Here is a 15,804-nt window from a genome sequence, read left to right on the forward strand (position 1 = left end):
TGCAGAAGCTGTGTATTGAGATATATATATATATATATAGTTATAGATTTGTATCTATATCTATATCTGCACAAAGATGGATTAGCTTTCATTTCTAAGCTTCTACCTCTTACTTGTTATACAACACAATTTTCTATTAATCTGCTATTAACAAGTAATCAGCTCCAAGCTCTAAAACTGCAGTTCTGCCTGCACAGTTTTTATGTATTTTTGTTACAAACACCACCTAGGAAAATAAAAGTAAAAGAGACTGAAGAAAAGGTATTTTCCTCTAGTTTTTCAGTCTTTATTCTCTTCATTTAACATCACTCTGTGCATTGTTTTTTCTATTATTTCACCAATATAGTGAGACATACTGTTCCCAATTTGGTTTCTGTGGGACTTTCATTAAACAGAAGGGGAACAGAAAATATACGAAAATATGGAAGACAGGAAATGGGCAAATTGAGAGGGAGTCTGCAGAGACAAGTGTCACATTTGACACTGTTTTTCTTTTTTTTTTCCTTTTTCTTTGGTTTTTTTTTTTAACTGAAGGTCTCTTTAAGATACTGCCATTTTGGCAAAATCCTCATTTAGAAAAAACTCTCTCACTTCAGTGGTAGATAATTTTGAGTGAAGACTGAAGAAATATTTCCTATTTCTTTTAATCATACAATGAGCAGAAGATACAAATACTTTCCAACATATACTCCATGGCATTTGAGATGCGTTTAAAACTGATTCTTAACCTCAATTCTATACACAAGAGGATTTGCAATTCCAGTTTTGATCCTAAAACTGTCCTTATTTCTTTCAAATATTCAGTAAGACTTTAGGCTGGTAAAGTACAAGTATTTTTTTTAATATTCAGATTAATAGATTGTAAAGCCAGAAAGCAAACAGATCTGACTTCCTGGTTATTACAGGTATTTATTTTCCACACAGACACCATCGTTTTGACCCCCAATGGCCTGAGTTGACTAAAATACGTCTTTCAGGAAAGCATAAGATCCAAGGGAAGCGACCTCACAAGGCCATCTAATTCAGCCCCCTGCTTAAGGCAGGATCAATCCCAGACTACATCATCCCAACGAAGTCCAAACTGCTACTGAAAATTTCCAGGGATGAAGATCCCACAGCTTCCCTAGGTAGCCTGTCTGGTATTCCAATGCTTAACCACCCTCATAGTCAATAAATTTCTCCTAATCTCATACCAAAATTGCTTCTGTTGCAGCTTGAGGCCGTTGTTCCTAGTACCGTCCCTTATGGCCACAGAGAAAAGCTTATCTCTATCCTCTCTGTAATTGCCCTTCAGGGATTTGACAACTGTTATCAAATCCTGCCTCAATCTTTTCTTCTCCAGACTAAATAAACCTAGCTTTTTTAGGCTTGCCACAAAAACTGTGCCTCCCAGGCCCCAAACCATTTTTGCTGTTTTCCAGGAGACGCTTTCCAATCTGTCTATATCTGATTTGAAATATGGGACCCAGTTTACCAACTTTTCTTCCAGTTTCACATTCTCACAACTTCACCTTCGTGGTGGTAAGCAGAAAGTTGAAAAGAGCTTCCCCTCCTCATCGGTCAGTCTACCATCTGTATCAAACATGCGTCCCCAATACACTCTAAGAATTAGCTGGACTGCTCGTGTACTGCTGTGTTTCCCCCATTGTGTCATTATTTGAAGATATCAAAAGACAGAACATTCACTTGGGAACCTGTTCCAATGGCTAATCGCTTTGCATATTAATTCTAATTTGAATATGAACTGGCTTCAGCTACCAGTCATTGCTTTTCGTTGCGTCTTTCTCTGTCAAATTAAATAACCCATTAGTATCAGGAATTTTTCCTCTGTGAAGGTACTTATGCCAATCAAGTTCTCTCTCAATCTGTTTTTTTCAGATTGAGTTTTGTTAAGTTTTTCTTTCTTAGGCAATTTCTCCACCATCTATTTCTCCACTGTCTATTAATTACTGTGGTTCCAGTCTGTATTTCCTCCAGTTTGTGAACACCCTTTAAAATGTGGGCATCAACACTTTAAAATGTGGGCATCAGAACTCTACAAAATATTCCAGGATCAGCCTCACCAATGTTGTAGCTAAAATTGGTTCTTTACTTGCTATTCTCTTATTGATACATCTAGACATTTCATTAGTTCAATTGCAGTAGGGGTTCAGGTGTAGTTTTTTTGTCTATTACTGAACCATAGATATGGCCTATGTTCTTTGTTTCTTTTTTTGTCCTTGCTCCTGGCTGAGCACCTCATGTTGGTTAAATGGACCCCATAGACAGGCTATCCTGATTACGCTATATAACTACCTTGTCCTCATTATTATTAATTCAACCATTTTTGTGTCTTCATATTTCACCAATGATTGTACATCTGTTTCCAGGTCTTTGATAAAAAATGTTAATGTTGGGCCTCGTACTAGTAGCAAGACTACAGTCTCCCTAATTAAATAATAATTCCCAATTTACAAGTACTTTTTTTCTTAGCCAGCTTCTAGATATTCCATAGGATATGTTTAATACTACTAGTACTAATGTTTTAATTACATATGGTGCAATGTTCAATCAGATACCTTTAAAAGTTCAATAGGAGTGCAACAGGAGACTTTTCAATTACTTGAAACTCATAAAGGAATCCTACAAAAAGTGAAAAGTTGGTCATAATACTAGGAAAGAATATAAAAGTATCACAGACATGCTGGGAGGAAATAAGGAAGGCCATAGCACAATTTGAGATGCAAATGGCAAAGGACATACAAGGCAATAAAAAGGGGTTCTGCACGTATGTGAAGAGTAAAATGAAGACCAAAGGAACAATACATCCCTTGAAGAATTCAGAAGGCAATCTAGTTATGGATAGTGCAAAGAAAGCTGAAGTATTTAGTGCCTTTTTTTACTTCAGTCTCCAAAAATAAGGGCACCTACCAGATTATTAGTGCAGCTGACAGCAATGGTAGGCAAGGAGACAAACCACCTACAGTCATGGAGGAACAGAGTAGAGGTTACTTTAGAGAAGCTAGAAGCTTTTGAGTCAGGAGGGCCAGATGGAATACTCCCATGGGTACTGAAGGAATTAGCTGAGATCATTTCAAAGTCATTGGCTATCCTCTTTGAGAACTCATGGATGTTGGGTAAAGTCCCAGATAACTGGAAAAGGACAACTATAGTGTCCGTTTTTAAGAAGGGGAAAAAGGAGGATCCAGGGAACTATAGACCAGTCAGGCTGACCCCAATACCTGGAAAGATCATGGAGCAGATCCTCAAGAAATCTACTGTGAAGCACCTAGAGGAGAACAAGGTGAGCAGGAACACCCAACATGGATTCACCAAGAGCAAGTCATGACTGACCACCTTGAGTTCCTTTTATGATAAATATTACAGGGGAGAACAGCAATGTGATATACCTTGACTTTAGCAGGGCTTTGAATATTGTTTCCCATAACATTCTCATTGACAAACTACAAAAATATAGAGCAGATGAAAGTGCTGTAATGTGGATATGTAAATGGTTGGATAATTGTACTCAATGAGCAGTCATCAATGGTTCAATGTCTAGACCTGAGGAGGTATGAATTGGGGAGTCTCACAGGGTCTGTCCTAGGTTTGGTATTGTTCTACATCTTCATTAATGACTGGATGATGGGACTGAGTACATGATTAGCAAATTTATGGATGAGATCAAGTTGGGTGGCACTGCAGACACTCTGGAAGGCAAGGCTAAGATTCAGAATGATTGGAACAGATTAGAAAAATTGTCCACAATCATTCAGATGAAATTCAACAAAGGATGAATGACAAGTCCTGCACTTGGGATAGAATAACTGCATGCAAAATACAGACTGGGGAATGACTGGCTATGCTGGGAGTTAAGGTAGATCATAAGCTGAATATGTGCTAACGGTGGCCTTATTGCAAAAAAACCCCAACAGTATTTGTATCAACATGAATGTTACTTGCAAATCAAGGGAAGTGATTCATCAGCTCTATTCAGCACTAGTGAGGACTCGTGTTGAGCAACAGAAATGATTAGGGGCCTGGAAACACAACTTATGAGGAAGGGCTGAACAACAAAGTTATTTAGTCTGGAGAAGGGGTGGGGAGGGATTCGATAACAATGGTCAAATAACTGAAAGGTGATTATAGAGAGGATGGAGATGAACTGTTTTCTTTGGCCACAGAGGACAGGGGCAATGGCTTCAAGCTGCAGGAGGCAAAATGGTTAAGTACTGAAACAGGCTACCTAGAGAAGTTGTGAAACCTCCCTCACTTTAAAATTTTCAAGAGCAGGTTAGTCAGATACTAGGCTGGGATGGTTGCATTTTCACATGTGCTTGTGGGCAGGGCACCAGGCACTTTAATTAGTGAGCTATGCTAATTAAAAGCACCCACACATCACAGGCATCAGCGCTGCCACACATCCCCACACTGAAAAAATGGCAGCAGGGCACTTTGAACTAATGCTCATTGGACATGTTTTATTTCAAAGTGCCCCACTGCCATTTTGTCAGCGTGGAGACACGGTGGATTTCTAGCACATCAGAGCAGGCTCCCTGCATGTGTATAGGAGCCTGTTTAGTCAAGGATGATCCTGCCTTGAGTGAGAGACTGGACAAGATGATCTTGTGAAGTCCTTTCAGTCCTACTTTCCCAAGATCCTGTGATCCTAAATTCTTTACATCTATCAAGTTACTTTTAGCAAAAAAACCTATATTCTCTTGCAAAAATGGAAACCATTTTTTGATACAATTGTAGTTTCCAGTCTTCTGGAAACTATAAATAATAAAATTATTAATAAAAATGATACATTATAAATTACAGCTATATTTATTCATGTCTGTTAATGTTTATCTCGGATAGATTTGGTTTAACATCCTTCTCAGTTAATAATAGAATGGACAGTATTTTTGCATGTTGTTACTGACACAGATTTATAGATATGTTTGTTGCTTTTATTCTGTCAGTCTGTATCCAAATACGGCTATCAGGGGGACAAAAATTGCTACTTCTGTCATCCAGCACACATACAATGCTGTGGTTCAGAAGAAAACCATGGCCAGAAAAATTAGAGGGGTTTTGCGCAAACTTCCATAGGGGATTATTTTTGTACTGAAAGGCTAAATGCCCAATCTATTAACTCGTTGTGGGGTCTGCCACAAGGAGTTCTACAGCATGTGATAGATGCATTTTTCAGCAACAGAAAGCTAATGAGCAGCAGTAAGAACAACTATAAAGGGAATTATTTGTCAGAGAATTTCTGAACATTTTTGAATGGAGGATGTTAAATGAACTGGTTGTGCACCAGTGAAAAATGGACTGGAAAATACCAAAGTAACAGCTGAAGTAAGTTCTTTGTGAAATCTATTAAACTCATATTTTAATTTAATATATTTTAGCAAGTTATTTGACCTTCCCATGCACAATATTTTTACATTTGTACATATTCACTAAAGCATCTGATCTATTCAAATACGGGGCGAGCTGGGTCCAACTAATGTAATGCTTCTTTGGGGCATGCATGGGCTCAGCGTGTGGGCACACAGAGTTTAAAGTAAAGTGCCATTTTGTTGTTTTGTTTGTTTTTTACGTCTGTAAGCAGCCAGGATTTCTTTCAGAAGTTTCTGTACCATGGCAGTAGTTAGCATAATTGGGGTGAATTACGAAGTCTGCATTGTACACCCCCTCCCCACACCTGTTCACACAGGAAGTCCCCAGGTGGTTTGGAGGTGGTATGCAAGTTTACTTCTGAAATCGTATGTATCACTGTTCTTCTCAAGCACACAGTGAGCTGATAACTTTCTGCCCAACTACATAAAAGCTACTAAAATAGTACAGTATCTTTCAAAATTGTTGAGCCTGTTCTAGACAGGGGAGGAGAGGTGGGAGGGAAATCAAGCCAAAACTAAAGTTCCCGGGAAACTAGAAGAAAATAAGGAAACCAAGAGAACACCCTCCTTCCCCTGCCCTGACCTACATCTGTAAAATCTTTGGTGGACTCTCAGCCAGTATCTTCCAAAAAATCCTTTTTAGTTCTCATACTTTTGATGGGTTCTTCCTCCTGACTCAAGTTACCATGTAATAAATTAAGATCACTGGTATGCCATCAGGTTGTATATTTCAATACAAATCATGACTCGAAATATTGGCAGTTTGAGTTTCCTTTTTTTTTTGCATACAAAAACCATGATTTGGATTATGCAGAGTCATCTAAGTATGTTTAGCAGCCAAATGATTTTCTTTTGTTTAAGAATTGCATGACTGACTGATTCTTAATAAGTATAAAAACAGCTGTAGGCAAACAACTATACAAAGCTTGCGGTGCACAGAAGTGAGCTAAAACCAGATGTCAGCCCTCAGCTCTTCCCATATAATTTGTACGTTGTAACAACAGTAAAATAATTCCTTAAGCATAGTTTCTTGCTTATTGTTCACTACTATCTTATTTATGGCACTTCAAATGGTACACCTTATGGCACTTCAAATTCTCTTTTACACAGAATAAAGTATGTGCAGCTTTTTGCTACTGCATATAACTGAACAGCTTTCTTACAGTGGTCACTAGTAAGAACTCTGTATTTGACAATAATTATGAACCAATTCTTTGCCTAGAAAAGAAAATAATTACAGTTTTACACTGTTTTTGAAATGTTGGCACATACCTTTTCATAGAGAACCACAGAATCATAAAGAAATACAGCTAGAAAGGATCATCAGAGGTCATCTCATCCAACTTCCTGCTTAAGGCAGGACCATCCCTATCCAAACCAGCCTATACAGATCCATAACCTAAACCCTTTGTAAAATCGCCATCAACTATTTTAAGGTGATTTCTCTGTATAATAAGACCTAACATACTTGAGGGCTCAGTGTATGCAAAACTTGTAATTTTGATATACGTACATAAACACATATAATGTTAAAACACGCAAAAAATACTTTGTCAGGAGTTTTGCTTTAAATAGTCAACAGTCTGATTTTGCAAACACTACACAAAGGTATAGACTGGTGTAGTTCTATTTAACTTCAGTGTTGCTTCTTTGGCATTACATTTATACAGGTGAGATCAGGTTTTTTCTATCTTATTACCTTGAAATTATACTCAGAGTTAGATATTTAACAACCGCAGTGCTTAGTACAGCTTTCTCTGTTATAACAAATAATACAATTAATAAGCTGTAATAGAACATGGCACCTAAGGGATACAAATTCATGTAATTTTGGATTAGAATATTTAATCCTGGATGAAATCCTTCCTGTAGTTTCAAGCGAGTCTAAAAGCGATTATCTACATATGTTAAAAATGTATATGTTTTCCGACAGAGATGTGTCATATTGTGCAGCGTGCATCACAGCCGGTAAATTTTGATACAGTGGGAACATATCTATCATTCTAAGGCCAAGTCAAGAGATTAGGATGTTAAAATGATTAAATCCAGTGCTTTTCCACACTGAAAATTGTCTTGCATTTGAAGGCATCAACAAGCTGCATTGATTCCTTATTGTAGTATATAAGCTGGATTTGCACTAATAGTGCAGTACTGATTATACCCTCAAGCAAGATTTACTTTTGTGAAGATCATCCTTCTTCATTTAGTGAACTAAGAACTTCATGTGCATCACTTTGTCTAGTATAAAATAAAATAGCTTGTATTTTAAGAGTCTGTTGTGAAAAAACAATTATGTAAGTCTTCATTTATTTCAATTATTTACCATTTATGCATTCAAACTGATTCTTTGAAATACTGCTTTAAGGAAAATTGAGACTAATGTTGTAAAATTACTGTAAATAGCCTTTGGGAACATAATGGCAATATTCTTTATGATTTCTTTATCCCAGATTGCTGCCAGAAAGAATATGAATTTGGTCAATCCAATTGTTGTTTCTTTATTTCAGCCTAAAAGATAAAATGCTTGTTGTTATATCTTCAGAAAATGGAGCATTATACATTTTTATTTAAATACAGAAGCAATTAACACATTCAGGCTATGTGCATGGTAAAACAGAAAACTGATTTTAAAAGAATGTACATTAAAAGATGAATTTAGTAAAAAAAGAAAAGAAATATAATTAGCTGTCAAATATAAGAAAAATAAATTGATGTGAAATAAGTGTGCACTCTTCAAATTTGATTAGTCCATATAGGAAATGCAGTATTTTTTAACAAGTCATATTTTATAGCAATTCTTCCATGCGCTACAGGAACACTATTTTACTAAATATATTACATGTTGGTGACTAGTGTCACTGCCTGTGTTAAACAACTACCAAGCTGGGATTCAAAGAGCAAAGACAGAAAATTTTAGAACATTTTAGACATTGGCCCAATCTCTTCTCAATCTTAAATATTCTGGTGCTACTCCCATTGCTATGCTTCTGTTTCATTTTATTTCTAATGTGGAGTGAAAGAACATGGGGAAGTCTAAGTTGGTAGAAGGACTTCGTATTAGAAGCACAGATCAACCATAAATGTCTGAGCATAACTAACTTCAATTAATATAAGAAATGACACAAACCACAATTATAATAGTTTACGCTTATTCATGTATTTAATTCATTTAGCAAGGACTAAATTCTATGGAACTTAAGCTATTTCATTTAGTTCTTTCTTAGGCCAATTCTTGCAGACTTCAGTAGCATGAATTAAAACTAAGTAAAGGACTCAGAATTTAAATGGAAATCAACTTTTGCCTGGCTTGTTCGTTTTTCATAGGAATATCACAAGTCTGCCTTTAGCAGACTGTGCATATATAGTAGTGTTTTCTTTTGCAATATGTAGAGCAAATCCATTAAAAGATTACCTTCTACATCCTACACAAACTGGCTATTCCACTAAAAGAAACATGATAGACAGATAGGGTGTTGTGGTGAAAATAGTCTGTTTTTGTGGTTTAATTGCATCACACTTTACATGTATGAGGGTTTTTTGTCATTTAAATGAGTTTGTTAGGTTGCAAACTAAAGCACATCCCCACATTGTTTAGTTTGCAGTGTAGTTACTTGTAACATTGCAGCCTTTTATTTGGCATCTTGCCCCCTGGCTGTGAGATGGGCAGGCTAAAGACAGAAGTGGCAAGTGGGGTCCGTCCCTCCATGGTGGTAGTACCCCCTGGGGCCACGTGAGCAGGCTGCTAGCAGGCTGGGAGATGCCACAGCTCCGGTTTGGGGAATAGTTGAATCAGACTGGGTGCTACTTCTGGGCTAGAGCAGTCCCTGGCCCACTAACAGCCTGCCCAGATGACTCCGAGGATGCTGCTGCTGCTGCAGAGGGAAGGACCAGGGCCCCCCTCAGCTCAGGGCCCGCCAGCAGCTTGCCCCCTAGCCACAGGCAGGCTCTGTGGGAAAAAAAAATGACAATTGGGTCCCTCGCCACATTTTTTTTCTAGCAGAGCCTGCCCATGTGAGCTGTCGGCAAGCTGAGCAGCTCTTGAGCTGTGGTGGGCCCCGGTCCTTCCCTCCGTACTGTCAGTGCCCTCTCAGGTGGGCAGCTAGTGGGCCAGGGGCTGCCCCAGCTTGGAGGCAGCACCCGCTGGACCCAACTCTTCCCCAAGCCTGCCAGGGCTTCTAGTGCACCATGCACCATCCCCGCCACCTTCTCCGGCCACCAGAACCCCCAGCTGCACTCCTGCTGTTTCCCTGTACTGCCCCAGGGTCAAGCCAGCCTGTTCCTGGGAGCTCCCAGGTGGCAGGTAGGAAGCAGGGACAGTGCTCAGGGCACTGGAAGCCCTAGTGGGCTCAGGGAAAAGTTGAATGCAGAGGGTGCTCCCTGCAAGTTGGGACAGCCCTGGCCAACCTGCTGGCAGCTCACATGGGTAGGTTCTGCCAGGAAAAGAAGAAAAAAAATTGCCAAGGGGCCCGATTGGTTTTTTAAATTATTTTTTGCAGAGTCTGCCTGCAGCTGTTAGCAAGCTTCCAGTGTGCCCTGAGCTGCAGGGGGTCCCAGTCCTCCCCCCCCTATCTGCCCCCCCCCAGCTGCTGATTGCTTCAGCCCTTGCCACAGGAGCGAGGGAGAAGGAGTCCTCCGGGCCCGGTGCCTGCCCATGCAGACCAGCATGGGGGCACTCGGGAACCCCTGCCCTGGGGGGGCTTCCCCCACCCCAGCCCAGGGCAGCCTCAGGGAGCTGAGAGGCATTCTTCCCTTTTCCAACCCCAAATCATTGCCTAAACTGCTGGAGTCTCAGGGATAGCTCAGGGAGCAGAGGGAAATTCCTCTGTTTCCCTGCATTAGTCTTCCCTCAGACTCACAGCACCAAAGACAAAACCAGCTGTGGAGGAGCAGGAGAGCTCACCGAGACTCCCAGGGGCTGAGGCAAGCAGCTCTGCCCTTCTGGAGGGGAAGAATTCCCTTCAGCTCCCTGGGGCTGCCAGGGGATGAGCAACTCTGGGATGGGCTGGGGGAAAATTGAAACCACTGGTTCTTGTTATATAGTTATCTGTTAGACTTGATCAAAATGTAGGATCTTATCAACTATGTTACTCTTGCACCTGGTGTGTCTTAACAATAAGGCACTTTTTCAAATAATTTCATCATTCTCTTGGCTTTTCTCTGAACTCTCTTTTTTCATTGACATTTCTTTACAATTTAACCTCTGCACTTCAGGTTCCCCCGTTCATACAGACCAGAGTTATATTAGCCCTTTTCAGCTTGGCATCTCACTGTCAGTTTATATTCATCTGGGCTGCATGGGCAGGCACCCAGCCTGGAGGACTTCTCCCTCTTTCCTGTGGCAGCTGCTGAAGCAATCAGCAGCTGGGATGGGAAGTGAGGTGGGGAGAGAGCTGCCAGGGGTTGAAAAGCCCCCACCACGGGGGCTTTCCCTCCATCCATATGCTGTATAGACTCTGACTAGTGTCCTGGGGGTCTGTTCCCCTGTCCCCTGTCCCTATGGGCTGACACACATGAGCAGGAAGCAGGCTTAGGGGCAGAGGGACAAGGCAGCTCCACTAGAGCAGGCAGTATAGCATCATGGGATGCTGGGGGACTGTGAATTAATTTGAACCAGGAAAGAATTTGGGACAGAAGTTCCATAAACCTGTTTCACCTATATCAATTAAATCTGACACTATATCCAACCAGGTTTATCTTAAACTGGTTTTGGTCATTTTGAAAGTGGTTTATGTACTCTACACTTCTGTTCTGTTACAGGTTGAAACCAGATTCCGATCACTTCAAGCAGTTCATGTGTAATTTCTGTCCCTAGCCTTTGTGTATTGTCCTATTCACACAAACAAACTGGAAAATTATCCTGCAGTCATGAAATACATTTCTCGTAAAATTAAATGACGATCTTCCCCTGAGCAGGGGACTGGACTAGCTGACCTTATGAGGTCCTTCTAGCCCTGATTTTCTATGATCCCATGAAATCTTACCCAACACATATAAGTTTTAACACAGAGATCTGCAAACTAGACCTTAAAATTATAACTAAACAGACACTAATTTTGGTATTGTAAAAATGAATGATTTAGAAGATAATGTGTTTTTAGACTAAAATACTGCTCCTCAGTTATGCGAAGTGATATAAAATGTGTGTGTGTATTATGCACACATATTTCTCACACGATAAATAAGATCTCAAGAAGAAATGTTTAATTAACAAGAGCTGACATCTGAATTTCAGTAACTTTATCAAGCTTTTTAGCTGCCTGAAGTAACACCCTGTTGTGCACTTTTATGAAGATAAGAGCTCCCTCCTATAGCCTTCGAAAAGCGAAAGATGCAAGGTTTGTAATGGAGCATAAAGAGTTATGCTTTACTGCACTGTGCCTCTACAAGGCTGAATCTTAGAATATAACAACAACATTTATTATATACACTAATTCTTGCTTCAAAGCATTTGGATTTTCTGTGAAAATAAAAGGCAATATTTCTAGAATGACTTGTCTATTAAACTAGAGGCAGGCAAGTTTTTGTTTACAAGCTGGGCTTACCTTAAAAAAAACCAGTTTGATTAAGAAACTATAACGATATCAATTTAATACAGTGCACAAAAACTGGAGAAAAAACAGATAATCACCATCATGTGGATACACTTTTAGAATAGGCCCCACATGGATCAATTCTTGCCCTAAACAATTTAACATTTTCATCAATGATCCAAACAAAAACATCAAATCATATCAACACTGGTGAAGACACAGATGATGCAAAGACAGAGGTGGTCCTCTCTCCTATCTTGGGGGTCTTCAAGATGAGGCTGGACAGATATTTGGCTGGGGTGAAATGACCCTGGCACCCATTCCTGCCCAGGGCAAGGGGTTGGACCTGATGATCTGTTTAGGTCCCTTCTGACCCTAAGCACTATTATACCATGAAGACTGGAGGAATGATAAATAACAAAGAGGACAGGTCATTGAGCAATCATGCTCACTAGGTAAGCTAGACACTACCAACCATATTAATTTTCATCTGGTCAGAAGTATGCTTGCGTCTCTAAGAACAAGGAATGTAGGCCATACTTTGAGTTCAGGTAGGGCTCATATCCTAGGAAGCAATGACTCTTAAAAAAAAGTGTTGAGAGGCCTGATAAATGATCATAAAAACATAAGAAGTGCCATACCAGGTGATACCAATAGTTCGTCTGAGTAGCCTGCCTCCAACTATGGTAAGAGTGCGTGCTTTAGAGCAGAGCTATCAAACTCTTCTGATTGATAGGCCAGATGGTGGACACAGGGCCAGTCTGTGGTCTGGGTAAGACTGAGCTAGTGCACAGGGCCAATCTGGCACAGGTAACTCATGAAGTGCACACTTTTAACCACATCTGCATGCTATATGCAACATGAACTGGGACTGGTCTGAGGCCTATGGACGGAACCTGTATGGGACATGCACTGCATGAGGTGCCCATGCTGGACCAGCCTTGTGTACTGGCTCCTGTGAGTGGGGCCAGTGTGTGAGTCTGATCCACAGTGCACAAGACTGGTCCAGCACAGGTGCCATATACAGCCTGCTCCAGACCAGCTCTGTGCACTGCATGCAGTGAGGCAAGTGCATAATGCATGCAGTGCACAAGGATAGTCCAAGATCTAAGTGCTGGATCCTAGGTCCGTATCCAACCCATGGCCCATATCGTTAACCCCCCTGATTTAGAAGGAAAGTATATGTATAGGGGATGCACAGAATTCTCTCTCATACAGCGTTACAAGGGACAATAAGCTGACTTTGAGCCAAGAGTGTGCCCTTCATGCCAAGAAGTCTTACAGCATACGGGGATGCATTAGTAGGAGCACTGCCAATAGATCATGGGAAGTGGTTATACTCCTATTCAGTACTAGTGAGCCCACATCTGGAGTCCTGTGTCCAGTTCCCACTCTCTCCTTTCCCCTCCCCTTGAAAGAATGTAGATAAATTAGTGAAAATCCAATGGAGGAGAACAAAGATAGTTAGGGAGCTGGGGAACATGATTTATGAGGAGAGGCTGAGAAAACTGGGCTTATTTAGTTTGCAGAAGAAAAGACTGAGGGGGGATTTAATGGGAGCTTTCAACTACCTGAAGGGCAATTACAAAGAGGATGGAGGTAAACTATTTTAGTGGTGGCACAGTTGCTGGCCCCAGCCTCCCCCTCTCCACTGGGGTCACCTGCCATGCACCAAAGCATGCATGGCACAGGCATCCCCTGGGGACAAGTAGCAGTGGCACAAGGCATGCCACTGCTACTTGTCCCAAGGGAAACAAATGTCCACACTCATATGGACACAGCCTAAAGGGGGATTTAATAGCAGACCTCAACTACCTGAAGGGAGGTTCCAAAGAAGATGGAGCTAGACTGTTCTTAGTGGTGGCAGATGGCAGAACAAAGAGCAATGGTCTCAAGTTGCAGCAAGGGAAGTTTAGGTTAGATATTAGGAAAAACTTTTTCACTAGTAAGGTAGTAAACCACTAGAATAGGTTCCCAGAGAGGTTGTGGAATCTCCATCCTTAGAGGTTTTTAAAACTTGGCTAGACAAAGCCTTGGCTGGGATGATCTAGTTGGGGATGGTTCTGATTTGAGCAAGGGATTGGACTAGATGACCTCCTGAGGTCCTTTCCAATCCTAATTTTCTATGATTCTATATCCTCCATAGAATCCATCATCACTGGTTTAGAGATGTCAAAAGATACACTGCAGCCAAGATTAATATAAACTGCCGGTAAGATGCCACGGCCAAAAGGGCTAATACAATCCTTGGCTATATGAACAGGGGAACCTTAAGTTGAAGTACAGAGGTTAAATTGAAAAGAAATGTCAACGAAAAAAAGAATGTTCAGAGACAAGCCAGGAAAATGATTAAAAGATCTGAAAACATGCCTTATTGTTAAGACACACTAGAAGCAAAAGTAACGTAGCTGATAGGACCCTACATTTTGATTGAGTCTAACACATAAAGATATAGGAAGAACCAGTGGTTTCAATTTTAAGCTAGATAAATTGTAACTCAAACTAGAATTTTTTAACAGTAACTATTAGAATAACTTAATAGGATTTATAGTGATCTATCTATCACTTGAAATTTTAAAATCAAGAGTAGAAGGTTTTTTAAAAATATAATATATTCTTTAGTTCAAAGAAGAATTAATTTATGGAAGTCTACACAATGGTCAGACTAGATGCTATGCTTACTTCTGGCCTTTTAAACTCTGAACATTTTTCATTAGCTAATTAGAGAAAATACAATTAGAGACAGGACTCCCAATAATCTAATCTTCATAGACATTCTGTACAAGAAATGTGTGACGCACAGACCTTCAGCTAATGTGCAGACCTATGACTTACTTTCATTTTTGCAAAGATTCCTGACTGCAGATTCCTTTCTGTTTAGTAGAAAACACATACATTTATACCAGTGAGTACACAAATGCTTAAAGAAAGTGGCATAAACTCTGATTTTATCCTCTGGGAAAGCAATATTTAAAGTTCTCATCCAAGTGGCTTTGTAAGATTCTTAAATGGCACTAGTCTCTTTTTAGGTTTTGTTTTCAGTAATTTGTAGCAGATGAGAAGTTACAGATACTAAGCCTGTGAGAAGCAGCTAGTATTTGCTTCAGATTTGGATTCTGCTGATTCGGGGCACAGTGATTCGATGGTTCGAATTACTGTCCCAAATCGATTCAGCTGAATCTGATTTGGTGATTCAGCTGCTGCCAAATCAGCCAAATCTCCAAATTGGACAGGCCTCCATCCCCTACCCACTTTCCCAGCCCCATCAACGGCTGCCCTGCCTGGCCCCAGCTCCCAGTTCTTTAAAAACAAAAACTAACCCCACCCCACCCCAGACTCAACAGAAGCTGGCAGGTGGGGGGGTTATTACTGCTGCCTCCCACTGCCTGCGGGGGGGCGCTGTCATGAGCCCCATCCCCCATCCAGCCCCAGCTTCCAGCTATTAAAAAAAAAATTCCCCCACTCACTGGGTGCCCCACGCTGCACAGGGGGCTCTGCCATAAGCCCATTCTCTCAGTCTCACCCCATGGCTGTCCCACCTGGCCCCAGGTCCAGGCTCTTAAAAAAAAAAGAATTAAAAAAAGTTCTAAACTCATTGACTTCTGCCAGGCAGGGGGGGCGATCCCCGTTGCCCCTCACTGCCCCATAGTGCATGGTGGGTTCTGTGACAACCCCCCAGAGGCCCTGATGACCACTGCAGTATCCAGTGAGTGAGTTTTTTTGTTTTTTCATAAGAGCTGGGGCTGGGTAAGGCAGCCATGGGGGGATGATGGAAGAGCTGGTGGGGAATAGGGGTTTATGGCAGAGTCCCCCACACAGCATAGGGCTGTGGGGGGGGCAGCAGAGATCACCCCCCCACACACCTGGTAAGCAGGGGCTTTTTTTTTTTTTTTTAAAGAACTGGG

The 15,804-nt window shown here is 40.9% G+C and overlaps 1 protein-coding gene and 1 long non-coding RNA gene across 8 annotated transcripts in view; one reads left to right on the forward strand and one right to left on the reverse strand.

Annotated features, from left to right (window-relative positions):
• The window catches only part of FAM19A5 (family with sequence similarity 19 member A5, C-C motif chemokine like), a 669,022-nt gene that overhangs the window by 71,793 nt on the left and 581,425 nt on the right, over positions 1–15,804 (reverse strand). The window lies entirely within an intron of this gene.
• LOC109315687 overlaps positions 13,018–15,804 on the forward strand; it is a 20,272-nt gene continuing 17,485 nt past the window's right edge. The window contains exon 1 of the long non-coding RNA XR_002102584.1: positions 13,018–13,028. This is a non-coding gene — a long non-coding RNA (uncharacterized LOC109315687). The remainder of the gene's footprint in view (positions 13,029–15,804) is intronic.

The sequence above is a fragment of the Crocodylus porosus genome, unplaced genomic scaffold, assembly GCF_001723895.1.
Source record: "Crocodylus porosus isolate Cpor-Errol unplaced genomic scaffold, CroPor_comp1, whole genome shotgun sequence".
NCBI lineage: Eukaryota > Metazoa > Chordata > Crocodylia > Crocodylidae > Crocodylus > Crocodylus porosus.